The sequence below is a fragment of the Podarcis muralis genome, chromosome 8, assembly GCF_964188315.1.
Source record: "Podarcis muralis chromosome 8, rPodMur119.hap1.1, whole genome shotgun sequence".
Taxonomy (NCBI): Eukaryota; Metazoa; Chordata; class Lepidosauria; order Squamata; family Lacertidae; genus Podarcis; species Podarcis muralis.
The window spans coordinates 32775749-32791042 of record NC_135662.1 but is presented as its reverse complement, the minus strand read 5'-3'; the positions used below and the strand labels follow the sequence as shown (position 1 = coordinate 32791042).

The 15294-nt window shown below is 39.0% G+C and overlaps 2 protein-coding genes across 2 annotated transcripts in view; one reads left to right on the top strand and one right to left on the bottom strand.

Moving 5' to 3' along the window:
• Window positions 1–5661, bottom strand: part of TRPA1 (transient receptor potential cation channel subfamily A member 1) — a 44838-nt gene extending 39177 nt beyond the window's left edge. The window contains exon 1 of the mRNA XM_077932912.1: window positions 5201–5661. The gene's annotated coding sequence lies outside the window, so the exon portion shown is untranslated. The remainder of the gene's footprint in view (window positions 1–5200) is intronic.
• The window catches only part of KCNB2 (potassium voltage-gated channel subfamily B member 2), a 233625-nt gene that overhangs the window by 7189 nt on the left and 211142 nt on the right, over window positions 1–15294 (top strand). The window contains exon 2 of the mRNA XM_028736710.2: window positions 2959–3050. The gene's annotated coding sequence lies outside the window, so the exon portion shown is untranslated. The remainder of the gene's footprint in view (window positions 1–2958; window positions 3051–15294) is intronic.

Sequence of the window (15294 nt, the reverse complement as noted above, 5' to 3'; positions counted from 1 at the left end):
AGTGTAGTGAAACGGAGGGAACCTTCTATCACCTTTGGTGGACCTGCCCGAAGATTAAGGCTTTCTGGGAAATGATCTATAATGAAATAAAAAAAGTTCTGAAGAGAACGTTTGTTAAAAAACCAGAGGCCTTTCTCTTGGGTATGGTGGGCCAAATGGTGCCAAAGAAGGATAGGACATTTTTTATGTATGCCACTACAGCAGCAAGAATTCTCCTAGCAAAGTATTGGAAGGCGCAAGATTTACCCACGTTGGAAGAATGGCAGACGAAGGTGATCGACTATATGGGACTGGCAGAGATGACTGGCAGAATTCGAGACCGGGGGAAAGAGGCGGTGGATGAAGATTGGAACAAATTTAAAGTTTATCTTAAAAACTGTTGTAATTTGGAAAATTAGGGCTCAGAGTTACAAGAGATAAAGAACTACAGTTGTATTAATAATTAACTGAAGTTAAATACATGAAATATATTTAAGTTATGTTCAGAGGGTTGCTGAAAAATCTTGAAACAAGAATGCAGAAAAGGGGTGGTATGGGGAAGTCGTGTTTTTGTTTGTTTATGTCTATGTTTTTGTTTTGTTTCTTCTTTATTCATGGAAAACTAATAAAAATTTATTATAAAAAAAAAAATTAAAGGTTATGCAAGACTTTGCTGCTGCTTCAGTCTTTTTCCCATGTAAAGGTGACTACATACACAGTATAAATTTGCAGAGTGTATACCCAGCCAGTTCAGTGGTAACAGCTCCGACCAACTCTGCCTCACTGAGTAATGATGTGCTAACTGCACTGAGGAAGGCATAAGGAATGTCCATGGTTTTGATTACAGGGGGCTAAAGCTATCCAGTCCCTGTCCCAGTTTGTGGAAGTTTCACAGACATAATCTTATAAGTAATGTTCAAGTTACATGTTAAGCAGAGCTCTCTGATCCTTCTGGCATTTTTCGGCCTGGGGAAAGCAGGGAAAGGTTATTTTGGGGTTAAAATCACCCTGTATAAGGTGCCTTTTTACCCACAAGAGGAGAGGAGATGGAGACCCCTGTGGGTGAAAAAGAAGCTGAAAAAATGGCTAGAGAGGAAGGGGTTAAGCAGTCTTTCTTCATGCACTCTTCTTCCATACAGCCCTGAGGTATTTGGCTTCCAAAATAAAAAACACAGAAGAAAAATTACTGAACTCTGTACAGCCCCTGAGACCTTCTGCATGCAAAGTATGTGCTCTACCACCAAGCAGTGGTCTCTTCCCAGGTGGCCTGAGATGCCCTGAGAAAAGGAGACATTTGTATATGTCTTCCTATAAATAGGGATGTATTTCTACATTACTCAGCTGGAATGTGGTACAAAGAGACACTGCTTACTAGAAAGATCTAAAAAGATATTTTTACATCATTAGCTCCACAGTTCGGTCCATGAAATTTATCACCTACCAGAAAAGAACATCCTAAGACAGAACAAACAAAATTAAATATGGGACAACTACATGAAACTGTGGTGGGAGGTAATCTGGGTCTACGAGGTTTGCTTGTCATCACTATGCTGCCAACACTCAGCTCTATTTTACTAATAGCATAATATATGCCAGCATGTTTCCCAATATATTGATGCACGCCACCCCAATCTCCGAGCGGTATAAGATTCCAGGGTCCAGGTGGTTACCCAAGGTTCGTGTTTTCTTTGGAAATGAGGCAGAGCAGAGACTCTGGTGTCTTTATGATATATGGTTTATTTACACATATATACAACCTGAGCCTGTGGTGGAGGGACTCGCAGCGCTACCCTCCAAGGGGTTCTTGCTTTCCCATGGCCTCAGTCTTAGATTTCAGCAGAAATTAGCCATGGCACTCTCTGTCACTCTGTTCCAGCTTGCTGCATTTCATAGACTGCCACCTTTTCCTCCCAAGCTCACATCCTAGCCAACCACAATCCTAAAAGAAACTACTCTTCTTCAAACTCTGGCCTTTGGCCTGCAAAATAACTCACAGCTGGAGAGCTGTCTGTCACAGAGCCCCAGCTTTCTTAATGTTACAATAATGGTTCATCACCTCGCCATTGTTAACAACTCATACTTAGAGGCCATCATCAGGCTGGCCTGGCTACTCTGGCCATTAAATTCCTGCTGGATTCAGGGGGCTTGAACCTAACACCTATTAGGAACTAGGGGAATCTGGCACCTCCAACTCACAATGATGTCTTGAAAGATTTCCAGTGCTCAAAACTAAGCTCCATCAAGTTCAAAGTAGCTTACTTCCAGAAGTCTGTAGGTTTGCAGCCTCAGTGAGATGTTATAAGATTTATAATTTAAACAGATTCTTATGTTTATTGTTACCTATCCTAACCCAAGGCTTTAAATTAGATTAGACAGTTAAAAATAATCATGTACATTCTACAAACAAATTTGGTTTGCATTGAACAGACTGTATGCTGTTGAAATAACTGCACAGGACTGCTACTGTTACAGATCTTAGTTTCAACTTTTTATGCATTGCTAATATTTTAGTTCAACTGATCTAACGAGAAGCCAAGTTCCCCAAAGAATAAACAATACAGCAGGATTTTATGGTATTGGTTCGTTCTTTGAGGCTGATTGCATTTTCATCTTTTTAAAGCAGTGTGAGTTTGGAAGCATAAAATAATATTAAGGAGAAATTCTGAGAATGTGGGAAAAAAGATAGTGAAGAATTAGTTCCTAAGGGGAATGAAATAGAATTGTAATATTACTGACCATAGTTTCCTGTTTCCCCATAATGATTCACATAAGTAACCAATTCAAATAAGCAGGCAAAAAGTAGGCAGTATTGTTTTCCCCAGAGTGGACTGAAAACACTTTTATACACATTCTTGCCAATATGAGCTTGCTAATGGTAAAACAATGGACCCATTAAGATATGCAAGATTCACTAAAAGTAACCACAGAGCAAACCTTCAATGAAAATATGATTGTTTAATAAATGAACTGTATTCACAGTAAGAACACAATCCTGCCAAACATAAGAAGCTGACAGATCCTATGCATGTCGACTTAGAAGTAAGCTTCACTGAGTTCCATGGGACACCTTGGTGAGTAAAAGGATGCAGCTGTAATCAAGATATGCTTACTTAGGCTAAAGCAATGGCAGATAGACAATTAATTTCAGAATCTATTATGTAATGGGAATAATAAGTGTGGAAGTTTGCATACAGTAATGCTTAGATACTTGAATGTTGCCATTTATTTTTACTGTCTTCTGTGACAAAATAGATTTTCACACGAAGGTCCTCTTTCTGCCTGAGGTGGGGATGATGGGCAGAGATAATACTGCACTTGCAGCCCATCATGTCAGCTGGCCTCTCTGCTTCCAGCCAATCAGGAGAGAACTGATCGGGAGGGACAGAGGGTCACCAAGGTGAATGTGGTCCACCTGAAAGATTACAAGGGGTGCCTACTCCCAAGGATACAGGCAGTTCCTTCCCAGCCTGCCCATCCCTATGCACCTCTTTTTGCTGTAGCTTGTATCATACATTGACGTAATCTCAGGATTGCTGTGAACCCAGTGTTAGCTGCTGGTTGATAGGGCTAGGAAGGAAATTTACATATGGCTGGAACTAGCAGAATCAGTTTCAAAATCCTATGATATTTGTATTGTTGATTCCCTGGGAGGGATGGTTTATTGTTGCTGTTTACCACAGCTTTGTTGTGTCACAATTATCAAAGGGCACTAAGGCGTTCAGTAGGATTAATAAATGCAAGGTAGCTGGGGATGGGACGTTGGGGCACAGGCGTGGGATATCCCATTGCAGGGGTGATGGCAGCAGTGTGCCCTAGATTCTCTCTGTGTGAAAGCCACTCAAATGGCATTAAAGCCATTGATGGCCATCACTGATACCCCATGACCCAATTCAACTCCACAGCCTGGGCTGAGTTAAGCAATGTGGCAATGCCAAGCATAGAACCTCAGCCTTATGCCATGCTACTTGCCTTTGTGAAGCTGTATCCAATGATGTGGCTAGTATACTTCCAGCTTGGGTGTCCAGTATCTCTGTTCACTCACAACACCCACTGTGCTCTATGGGGCATGATAATTTTCTGAAGGAGATTCCTCAAAGGCTTTAAGCCTCCCTCCCTCCCTCCTCCTTATATTCTATTGGGCAAATTGGGATTCTTCTCCAGAAATATGATAGAACATTCTCACAAAGTCACCTTTCCCCACAGTCAGTTTTTGCATTGTTTTGGTCTAGGTATAGGGCATTTCTTAGTAGTTCAGCAGATTAAAATGCACCTTAAAAAAACAACTGGTTTAATAAGATAGGAATATTTTAATCTCCTCTATGTAACCTAAGAACTTTATAAGTAGAAAATACTACTTTTCCTTCAGTCTGGGCAATGCTAAAATGAAGTCACTCACTGTATTAACAGAAAACTGTAATACAAAAATAACAACCTAAATTAGAATATAAATGTTGCAGAATATTCTTACTTTAGTTTGAGAAGGTAGATTAGCATTACTTTCACAATTTAAACCCCTTAATTGGTTTAAACTTAATATTAACTGAACTCCAATACTGCATTAGCAAGCAATATAGTTCCTAACCCCAAAGGATTACAGTCTCTATAACATGACCAGAAGAATGGGAATAGAAAGTGTTAAAAGTTTGGTCAGAGATGGGATGAAGGGGTGGAGAGGGATATGATGGGGAAAACAAATGAATAGAAGAAAGTTACGGTAATAATCAAAGAGAGCTGAGTGAATTGGTGATCCAAAAGTCATTTTGCAAAATAAAGGTGTATTTACAGAGTGTATTTACAAAGGTGTATTTACAGAGGTGTAAATGAAAAAGGGTTTTGGCTTAATATGTAGAGGTAGCAAGGCCTTTCCTTGGCATGAACAGCATCATGGAACAAGGCACAAAGAGCAGAATGCAAGAAGTGAATGAAGTAGCTTGATATTATGGGCACACGTGGAGTGATAACAAAAAGGAAGATGATAGACAATGAGGACAGAGACACAAGCAACAGCAAAATTGTAGCAAAGAGATCTGAATTCATTTAAATATTTTCAGAGCTTGATGATGTGATCATAATGGGATGTAGACTGTGTCTTCTAAAGAAAAGAATAGCATCAAATGCAAAGAGATTTCTTCATTTGTTGATGTTGAAGAAACATATTTTTAAAAATAAAATACAATGCATGATCATCTTATTGGATTAGCAAAAGCAATATTTTCGTTACCTTTCAAAGAAGTTTTCAGGGGTAGAGGTCTCAGTTCTGCACAAATAACTCCCAAGACACAGCTATCTGACTCTTCATCTGCTGTTTCTTAGGTATAATTCAGTAGGGGAGTGCTGCTCGAAGCTGTGTTATGCTTGATGTTGATGCGAAAGTTATTTATGTAAGTGATGTCTGGCCAATGAACAATGTGGGAGGAGCGTGCATTTTCAGAATGTCCTCCAGGACCTTATTTTGTTTCAATATTCCATTTTCAAGACTGGCAGCATTATATCAAGAGAGTTTCTAATGCTTCAACTTGGTTAGGTGGTCACAGGAGGGCATGTGTTGACCTTCTCAGTGAACTAATTGCTTTTAATGGATAGTCTAAACAGCAGTGTACAGGAATACAGTCTGCATAGTTAGAATCGCTGTCCTGATAAGTGAATTTTTAAAACTCATGAAAAGGAATGTGATCAGTATCTAATGCATTATGGCATAGTGGAAAGGTTGCACATACTCCCCCCCCCCCCGAAAGTAAATTGTCCCTGTTTGCTTTGCTTTGCTTTGCATTGAAATGGGGGGGGGGGGTGTTTCCTTCATTAAGTCCATTCTCTAATGCACTTTAAGTTTATATCCAGCAAAAGTATCAATGTGTGTGTCCTTTCAACATTTTGTTGACATGTTGGCTTCATGAGAACATTTTGCGTGACAGAAAATCTCTTTAAAGAACAGCTGTTGTGGCTACTTGATTAGTCACTTTCCAAACTATACAACTGACTGTTTCTTACTTGGTAAATGATTCCTCTGATTCTTTAAAGAATCACCTATGTGGTTTGAAGAAACTAAAATACTTTCTTTATATATGTTTACAAAGAGATTCAAAACACAAATGGGAAATCTGGAGTATTTTTAAAAATCAGTAGAGTTTGCCCCTCTTATTCCATTTTTTCCCCTTCAAAATACAGCAGATTTCCCATTTGTGTTTTGAGTTTCTTTGTGAATATATACAAAGTATTTTAGTATCTTTAACCCCCACCCCAGTGATAACTTTGTTCTTGGCAAAATCTTTATTTATGCAATAATATTTACACACAGTGCTTTTCTTCTAGACAAAAAGGTACTGGCACTCACCATGAAGTTGTTATATTAAGTGCCACATTTTTAACCAGTGCTTTTCTTCTAGAAAAAAGTGGTGGTATGCATTACCTTTGAGTACCCCTATGGGGGGGGGGAGTGCTGCTTACTTAGAAGGCGTTCTCATTGTTTATGGCCAAAGTTGGTCTGGTAAATATGGATAATCTGAAATTCCTGCCTAAAATATTATTATAACTATCTTGATTATCCTGAACAGGCCTATTGCTTTGGCATATTCTGATTAACCTTGATACGTGACAAAGGCTTAATGGAAGGTCTAGCTGACTAGCTTATCACTGTATGCTTCTTACAGATAAGTTCTCATAACCCAGTAGCTAAGTAAGCTTTCATGTTGCTTGTGTTAAGTAGAATGTGTGAGATTAAAGAATGTATTTTGTGTGGGTCCCTAGCAAGTATTATATGGATATAAAATATTTTATCAAATTACTTGCAAGTTCTTTATGAAAACTTAGTTTATTTTATAAACTTATTTATTATTTATTTATTTATTTATTTATCTATTTATTTATTTATTTATACAATAGTGCTAAATGTAACATGCAAGAACACATTTCAGAAGTTTTCTAAATGTTCTTAAGGAGCTAGTATTTCTTTAAAAAGTCTTTCCCAAATGATCTCTCTGAGCTTCTCCTAAAGGAGAAAAGAAGAAACCAAATATATGTAAGGGTAGTATCAGAAGCCTTCTGGATTTTTCTTTGAACTGGATCTAATATTTATACTCATATAGGTAAGCAATAATCCCTAATTTTTTAAAGATGTAAATCTTAATATAAGAATGATGTGTCAGGTTAGGCAAAATAGTCACAAAGTGTCAGCAGCTGCAATGACCCGGCTAAAACTAATAGAGGGTGACCTAGATGCTGTTACTTTTTTATAATATAAGACTTATTAGTCACTTACTATCCAAAGGTCTCCAAACAATTTACCTTTAAAATCATAAACATAAATACATTGTACCATAACCCCCCCCGAAACCCCTACAGAACTTTAAACAGAATGCACAGAAAGGAAAGGAAAAAAGAAAGAATTTATATATCAATCAACACAGCTCACATACTAAACTATTTGCTATTAAGAGACAAGCAAAATTGTCCATGATGTATCAAGACAAAATTGGAAAATGCTATTGCAAATACATAAAGCAACATAAAGACGTGGCATATGTTTTTAGAGCCTTCATACCAAGTGTCAATATAGACAGAAATCTTTGACTTTTGTATATAGCTGTAAAAAGTTCAACATATTTGTTTTTGGAAAGTTAGTGTTGTTGTAGAAACTGACCACAAGTGCCCAGTATCTGTTACCAATAAAGAATTAGCAGGCACCTTTTCTGGAATCCAGAGACTCTTTCCCAATTTCAGTTGTATGACTCAACTATTGACTTCTGTCCAGAAAAAAAATCTAGTTATAGAGGATCAGTTATTCAGAGCATATGACAGAAAAGATGAAAAACAATAAAGAAAATATGTCCATTTTCAGGGATGGCTGTATGTAATTCAGAGGTATCAGGGGTCCCACCACAGGCTGTACTATTTGTGCATACCTGCTCCATATTTTCATTTAAGGCAGAATGAACTGTAATCAAAGAGGTATTGTTCAGAAGCCATAGGTGGAGAGTGCCCAAGGATTGCAAAAGGAAATGCTTCAGAGAAAACATGAGGGGCATCTGGGCACTGAAAAATATAAAACAGAAACCAGAGAGGTATTACACTGTACGTATATGAATCTGCATATGTAGTTGTTGTTTTTACCTGCCTATGTAGTGAATTGGAGCGGGTTGATAAATGCGATAGATACTAAAAATGTTGGACTAGGCAACAAAAGAGCCTTTTTAGAGATTTTATGTAAATATTCGCCTGTCAACCTAGCAGTTCGAAAGCACCCCCGGGTGCAAGTAGATAAATAGGGACCGCTTACCAGCGGGAAGGTAAACGGCGTTTCCGTGTGCTGCGCTGGCTCGCCAGATGCAGCTTTGTCACACTGGCCACGTGACCCGGAAGTGTCTCCGGACAGCGCTGGCCCCCGGCCTCTTGAGTGAGATGGGCGCACAACCCCAGAGTCTGTCAAGACTGGCCCGTACGGGCAGGGGTACCTTTACCTATGTAAATATTAAGGCTGTTCAGTTTGTTCTTTGTATTCTAATTGTCTCAATCTCTACATTAGCTGATATTGTAGTTTGTTGCACTGACTGAGCTATAAATGCTTAGTACTTCTTTCTTGACACCTTTCTAAAAATAGGATAATTAAGCATGATCATTTCATATGAATATTGGATTTTCTTCATGGTAATTTGTGTCTCCTGTCTTCAGCACACACAAATATATATGTGCGCTTTATCATTAGCAGCTGCAATGTGGGTGTGGCTATATCTTAAAGAGTTCTATCCCATCTTCCATTGTTGCCAGTTCCAGGTCAGGTTAGAAGCATAAAATATAATTGCTTCTGAGTTTGTGGGTGCCAGACTTCTAATCCTTGGCTCTAGCAACTGTTGGAATTTAATCAAGGCTTGGTGTGTTAAACTGGGTGCCAGACCTCTCAAATCATTGGATCCAGCAAGTGTTAAGGGGCAAAGGTAGGTGCATAACTCAGAATAACTGACAATGGTCGTACACCAAAAGAAATAAATGCTTTCATTTGTGGACTAATTTCTTCATTTGATATAGTGTAGAGTTCACATTATTGTCCAAGAACAATCCTTTTAAGTAAAATGGGCACTCAGAACTTGTGTTTTAAAATCAGATGCACCTCATGTATCACACAGGTCAGGAACGCTCTCTTTCATTTAAAACTGAGGCTTGCAGTTGCATAGCTACAAAATGAATGTAATAAATATTCTAGCAGCACAGTTTGCCTTGGAATGGGCAGAGTAGTGTCTGCATTTCCATTATAAATCCATTATAAAGGGAGCAATTTTTCATACTGAAATCTGTCCATAAATATAGCTGTGACTGTGTACCTGATACAAAATTCAAACGTTTGCTTGATGGAACTTGAAGACAAAGAACTATTTAGACAGATTGAACATTACTTCAACTTATTAAGCCATAGAATTAGAGTGATTGCTGTTTCATGTTTTTGTAATATTTGAATTTTATTTTTATAAATATACATTCACACCATTATTATCCACTTTACCTCCCTGCCTCTTTAGAGCCTCTCGACTTCCAGTCGTAATATTTGAATTTTTAGCAAGTTAATAGGACTTCCATTGTTCCTTTTTCTCTATGTTCACAGGAAGTTGGGTTCATACTTAATATTAAGCCACACTATGGCTTGGAGTGAATGAGTACGCATGCTGGTGCTTAGTGAGAAATTTGTGGCTGCCTCTCTCCTCTCCCTCCTTTGCGATTGCCAGGTGCTAAGCCATTGTTTGGCTTAGTGCTATGCCCAAACAAACTATGGGCTGCAACCAAGGTTTGTTCTTGACTTAATGTTCATGGTTTAATCAGAAGACACAAACTATAAAATATACATATGAAGATATAACCAGCCAAACTATAAGGAGAATTCTGGGACCCAGGGAGAAAAATGGGCACATGGAGTGAGGTTACAGTTGATGATATAAAGAAAGCAAGCAAAACAGTACAAAGGATCTAACTTTGTATGGCTTCAGATTTATTATATATTTATACTCTGCCTTTGTTCCTGACAGGACTCAGGGCAGCTTATGGATAAAAACAAGAACCACTAAAAAAATAGAAAAATCCATCATTAAAATACAAAATAGAATTAAAGCTATGTATCACATCTGTTTAAAACATACCAATAATTACAATAAGGCGCTAGCCCTTTAATTAAAAGCAGTCAGTTCATAGAAGCCTGTTGGAACAAGAAGGTCTTCACTTGCTGATAGGACAGCAAGGAGGGACCCAATTAACTTCTCTCCTGTGTCCCCACCAAGTGTGCCTGTGAGGATGGTGGGACAAGTGCTTTTTTTCCTAGAAAAAAGATGTGCTGGAACTGAGTTCCAGTGAGTTCCGGCTGAAAAAAGCACTGGGTGGGACCAAAAGAAGGACTATCCTTGAAGATCCCAAAGCATGGGCAGGTTTATATGAGGGAATTCGGTCTTTCAGATACCTAGGACCTAAGCTCATCATCATGAAGCTGTATTGAATGAGGCCATTTAGCTCAGTTCCTAAATGAGAAACTAAATACAGAAAATTGAATATACACTATTATCTGTTGCTGTTAAAATGCTAACCATAAGCTCCATCAGATTTTCTATTTCTAGTGACTGGAAGCAGTTACATCTCTCAGGTGTAATTTCATTACATTGTTCATAAAAACACTATTAAGTAACACCCAATCAACCTTATGCATAGCAATTATACAGAAGATTCCCCTGGTAGTTAGTGGGATTGCTGTGATGCTCAGTATGCCAACAGTTTCTGTTAAAATCAATTTGCTATCTTAACTGCCACAGTATGGCATTCATTGGAGAAGTAGGATATACATATGTGAAAGGTATACAAACAGGAGGAGGTGTGGTAGTTGGTGGATATTAAAAATGAGGGCAGGAGGGACAGGAGTCTTGGGTAGGAGATAAAGAGGATAGGAGAAGAGGTGCCTCTTTTACAGTGCATTTTGCATGCTTCCGTTTAGCTCAACACAGGAAAGTGCCTGAAGGCAAAAGGCTGGGGCCTTCTGAGGCAGTGGATAGGGACACACTACCACAGCTGGCCCTGGGCCTGTAGGCCCCCATTAACTTTTTTGTGGCTCAGCACAGGCTCAGGACTGTCATCGTAATTTCCCCACAATGCAGTGCTGTTGCATAATTCACGGGCACTGCATTGTGGATAAATCAAAGTAAGTGAGATTGCACTGGCATGGGTCCAGCATGGCCGTCAGCACTGATACTGCGTTCTGGTGAAATTCAAATGGTGGCCATGCCAGTGAGACCAGCCATGTGAGCTCCCATTCACCACTGGACCATCTCCACCAGCTATACCCTTAAAGTGAGGGACCAACTACAGTTGAGGGATCCACTCCTGAAACCTGCTGCCAGCCCTGTATATTTTGGAAATCATAGGCCAGGATTCACCAACCATTTTTGACCAGTGATCATGATTGGAATTTTGAGGAAGTGCTGTGGGTGCTAGTCACAAAACGCTGCTGTGGCATAACACAAAATGGCTGCTACATCTAAACAAATAAGACTACCACAAAATGGTGTGGGCATGCCCACCCCTATCAGCCACCCCATCAATGCAAAAAAGGCATCTACAGCAGCCATTGTCATGTTCTCTCACAGAGAGAAGCTCTTTGCACCAATCCTGTTCAGAATAGAAGGAAGGCTGGGTTTCCAAGTGTAAAAGGGACGTGCTCAGTGTAGAAGAGGCTAATCCAGTGCAAACAGGAACTCAGCAGGAAGAAGAAATAAGTCTCCCATGCATTGTGGATTTTTAAGAAGATTTATACTGAGGCTCCACATGAAGTACTGGCAGCTGCAGGCATTATGCTGGTGATACTACTGCATGCCATTTAAGCACAAGGATCAATATTGTCTTATTTGTTATTCTGGGATAGGTCAGTAAGTAGAGCATGGGATATTTATTCTCAGCATTGTGGGCTCAAGCCCCACATTGGACAAAAAGATTCCTGCATTGCAGAGTTGGGCCTAGATGATGCTAGTGGTCCCTTCCAACTCTAAATTTCTATGATTCCTCTTCAGGGAAATAGCAAAAGAAAAGAAAAAAAATGGTAAGTTACTCCAACTGAGGTCCTGGTCTGGAAGTGAACCAACAGATACTGTGATCATGTTAAATATTCTTCATATGGGCTGTGAAAGTCTCACACAGCTGGCTGAATTTGTATGTAAAATAATTTAATAAAATGGCTCTTACTAAGTTTTTTCTAGATAACGAAGCACTGTTTTAAAAAATAATAATCCATAAACACAGTTCCTGAGACTTAGTTGTTTATTTTGTCTTTGTGGTGCATGGAATGCATACACAATTATGATAACACATATTTACTACCATTTTATATACCTAAGTAGAAAGTAAGTGTGTCGTGCTCCCAGTAAAACAGAACTATATTTCTTAGTTTGAGGAGGCTAGCTTCCCATTCTGAAAAAGAACCATGCCCCATATTGGGATTCTGTTTGCCTTTGTATGTTGGAGTTAGCACTCAGATGTGTACTTAACTGACAGATCTTGGCTGATTCCTATTCTGTGTACACATTACCTCTTGTATATAATGTTTTAAAAATCTCTGTTTAATTTACATGAAGATGAACATGTTTATACAAGCACCAGGTGTGGTGTACTAATGGACTGTGGTAAAGGGTAGGGGGAAATGCACTAAGTGTCATAGCATAGTTCATCTCGTTTGCAGAAATGGATAAGATGCTTATTTTAGGCATCTGTGTTAAAAGCATTAGCTGGGTGAGAGAAGAAAACCTAGGAAATGGAAACATTTTGAAAGGCTGCTTTCACATTTCCAGTGTCTGGCTTTTCAACTGGATCTTAAAATGTTGGCTGGGGGTTTAAATCGACAGATTTGCCCATCCCTACTCTCCTTTCTCTCTTCATTTTATGGTAATAAATTAATTTCTTAACAAGGAGTTGGCATGACTGCGCTTTTCACTGTAGACACCCAGAGGCATACCTAGGGGCTCATGAAACCTCCCCCACCAGGTGCACAGGTCCAGGAGCACAAAAATTACCTATCAGATGATGGAATGTATGCGTGTGGCAATGCGCCTCACACGGTTGCCACAAGATCAAACACAGGAGAAGCTTCCATGGCACAAAGGCATGAGATTTTATTCATCCTTTCTCTTCACCTCGCCCTCACTCCAGATGTATTTGCATCACATAAAATGTACTAATTTCTATTTTTTTGGGGGGGAGGGTTGCCGAAACAGTTCTTTTTTTAAAAAAAAATTATTAAGTACAAATTAGAAAACATACATATTTACAATAAAAGAAAATACAAAAGAAAAAGAAAATACATATAACCAAGGAAAAAAAATTAGAGAATAAAATTAGATAAAGAAATTAGAGAAATAGTTCTTTGAAAAGGGTGCAAGGGACCAAAGGATGCCTCTGTAGACACCTTGTTTGTAGAATCTGCTAATTTATTTTGTTATGAAGCTAAACTTGTCTACCTCTTGATAATAGAATCTGACTTTGATAATCCTATATCATTCCCCTAATTTCTTGTGCATGGCTTTATATCAAGATGTGTATATGTGCATACATGTAAGTGTAAAAAAAAAATTCACCAAAAGGAGAATTGCATCTGTTCTTGAGACATGTTAAGAATAGTACATGGGACATGAGGGACCTCTGATGATCCTAGAAAGTACAATATGTAGGTTTGTTGAGGTTGCATTTCTGTACTCATTTACCTGAATTCAAAACCCCATTGTACTCAAAGGGACTGATTTCTGAGTAGGCGTGTACAGGACTGCACTGCATGTGATCTTAGAACAAATTCCACATGTTTGCCAGCTGACAAAGAATGCTCATTTCTTCCGGGTAATTGGGCTGAAAAGTTCTGGGAATTGGGGATGAGTTTGTCCTCCCTCCCTTCCTTCGTCATCTTCTTATTGACCTTCAATGTCCACAAAAAAACTAATGTAGGAATATGTGGCTGGCAGACTATGAAAACATGGTGTGTTCTAATAAATCTTGCAGACTTTTTATTGTTATTGCAAGGCTGACTTCAAGCACTTACCTAGATGGGTAACTATCAAATCTATCTCAAGTTGTCCAGATCAAATAGCCAGAGATAAGGCAGCATTTCTCGCTTCTTGCTGTATAGCAATTTGGAAGAGAGAGGAAATCCACCAAAGTTTGAAGCAAAGTTCATGCTAATATACCACATTGTAACCCCTTGCCCTGCACTTTGCTCTTTGGTTTGGCCATCAGGCAGCTTGCTGGGTAATGATATAGTCTGAGTTCCGCTGCTCCCTTTCCCAATAAAGACAATCGTTTCCTAATGTAGTTTTCAATTGCTTTGGGAGTCGGGGGAGTCAAGGGAGCCCTTCTAATTGTGGCTGAACAATCTGAACAGTGCCATTTTCAAACTTTTTCCTCTGAGGGCAGCAGGATGGAGATCAGTTCCTTTTAGCTTTTAACATTACAGTGTTCAGATTTTAAAGCTTTTATGCCAGTGTTGAAGCCTTTGCTTCATTTTTTTTGGGAAAAATCAAATGGGAACTGGCAGAGAATTGTGAAGTAGCAGATTTAGCAAGCAACGTTAATGAGCACTTAAAGTTTGGTTGTTACCACAAAAGACTGATAAACAATATTCATTGGGGGGTAGAATGAAGATAGTGAATAGAGAAAAAGTAGTTTCGAAATCCTAGAATGGAGCAAGGAAGATAACTGCCTGGGATTCTGGATAGATCAGCAAAAGGAAGTACAGGCAGCAACCATTTTATGTGCATCTGATATTTGCACCTCCTAGAGCAAAATCCTCCTAGGAGGCTTAGTTTGGTCATAATCAAGTATCCATTTCCAGAGTTAATGCTAAACATTACTTTTGTTAAATGAGCCACCAAAGCTACCACACAGCCATGAAAATTTGTATCCTAGGCTTTTTAGACGCCTCTTCTCATGTACTATGTGAAATCAAAGGGGCACATTGGTTGCCAGATGTGAACTATATTAGCATTATTTTCATCTCTCCTACCCCACTATTTGGAGATTGCAAGCTGCAGAGAAAGGGGTTGGGATCAGAGTACCATGTGGGCAGACAGGCTGTAAAAGGGACAGAGAACATGGTATTTTGCTGTTTTGGAGCCAAGACTGCTGTGCCTATGGGAGAAGCAAGAGATTCTCTTGGAATGTGAATGCTCTGAATTTACTCCTTCTAGACTCAGGTTGTATATATGTATAAATAAACCCTATATACTAAAGACACCACAGTCTCTGCTATGCCTCATTTCCAAAGGAAACACAGACCTTGACCCCTGGAATCTCACTTCGCTCTGAGATTCGGGTAGTGTG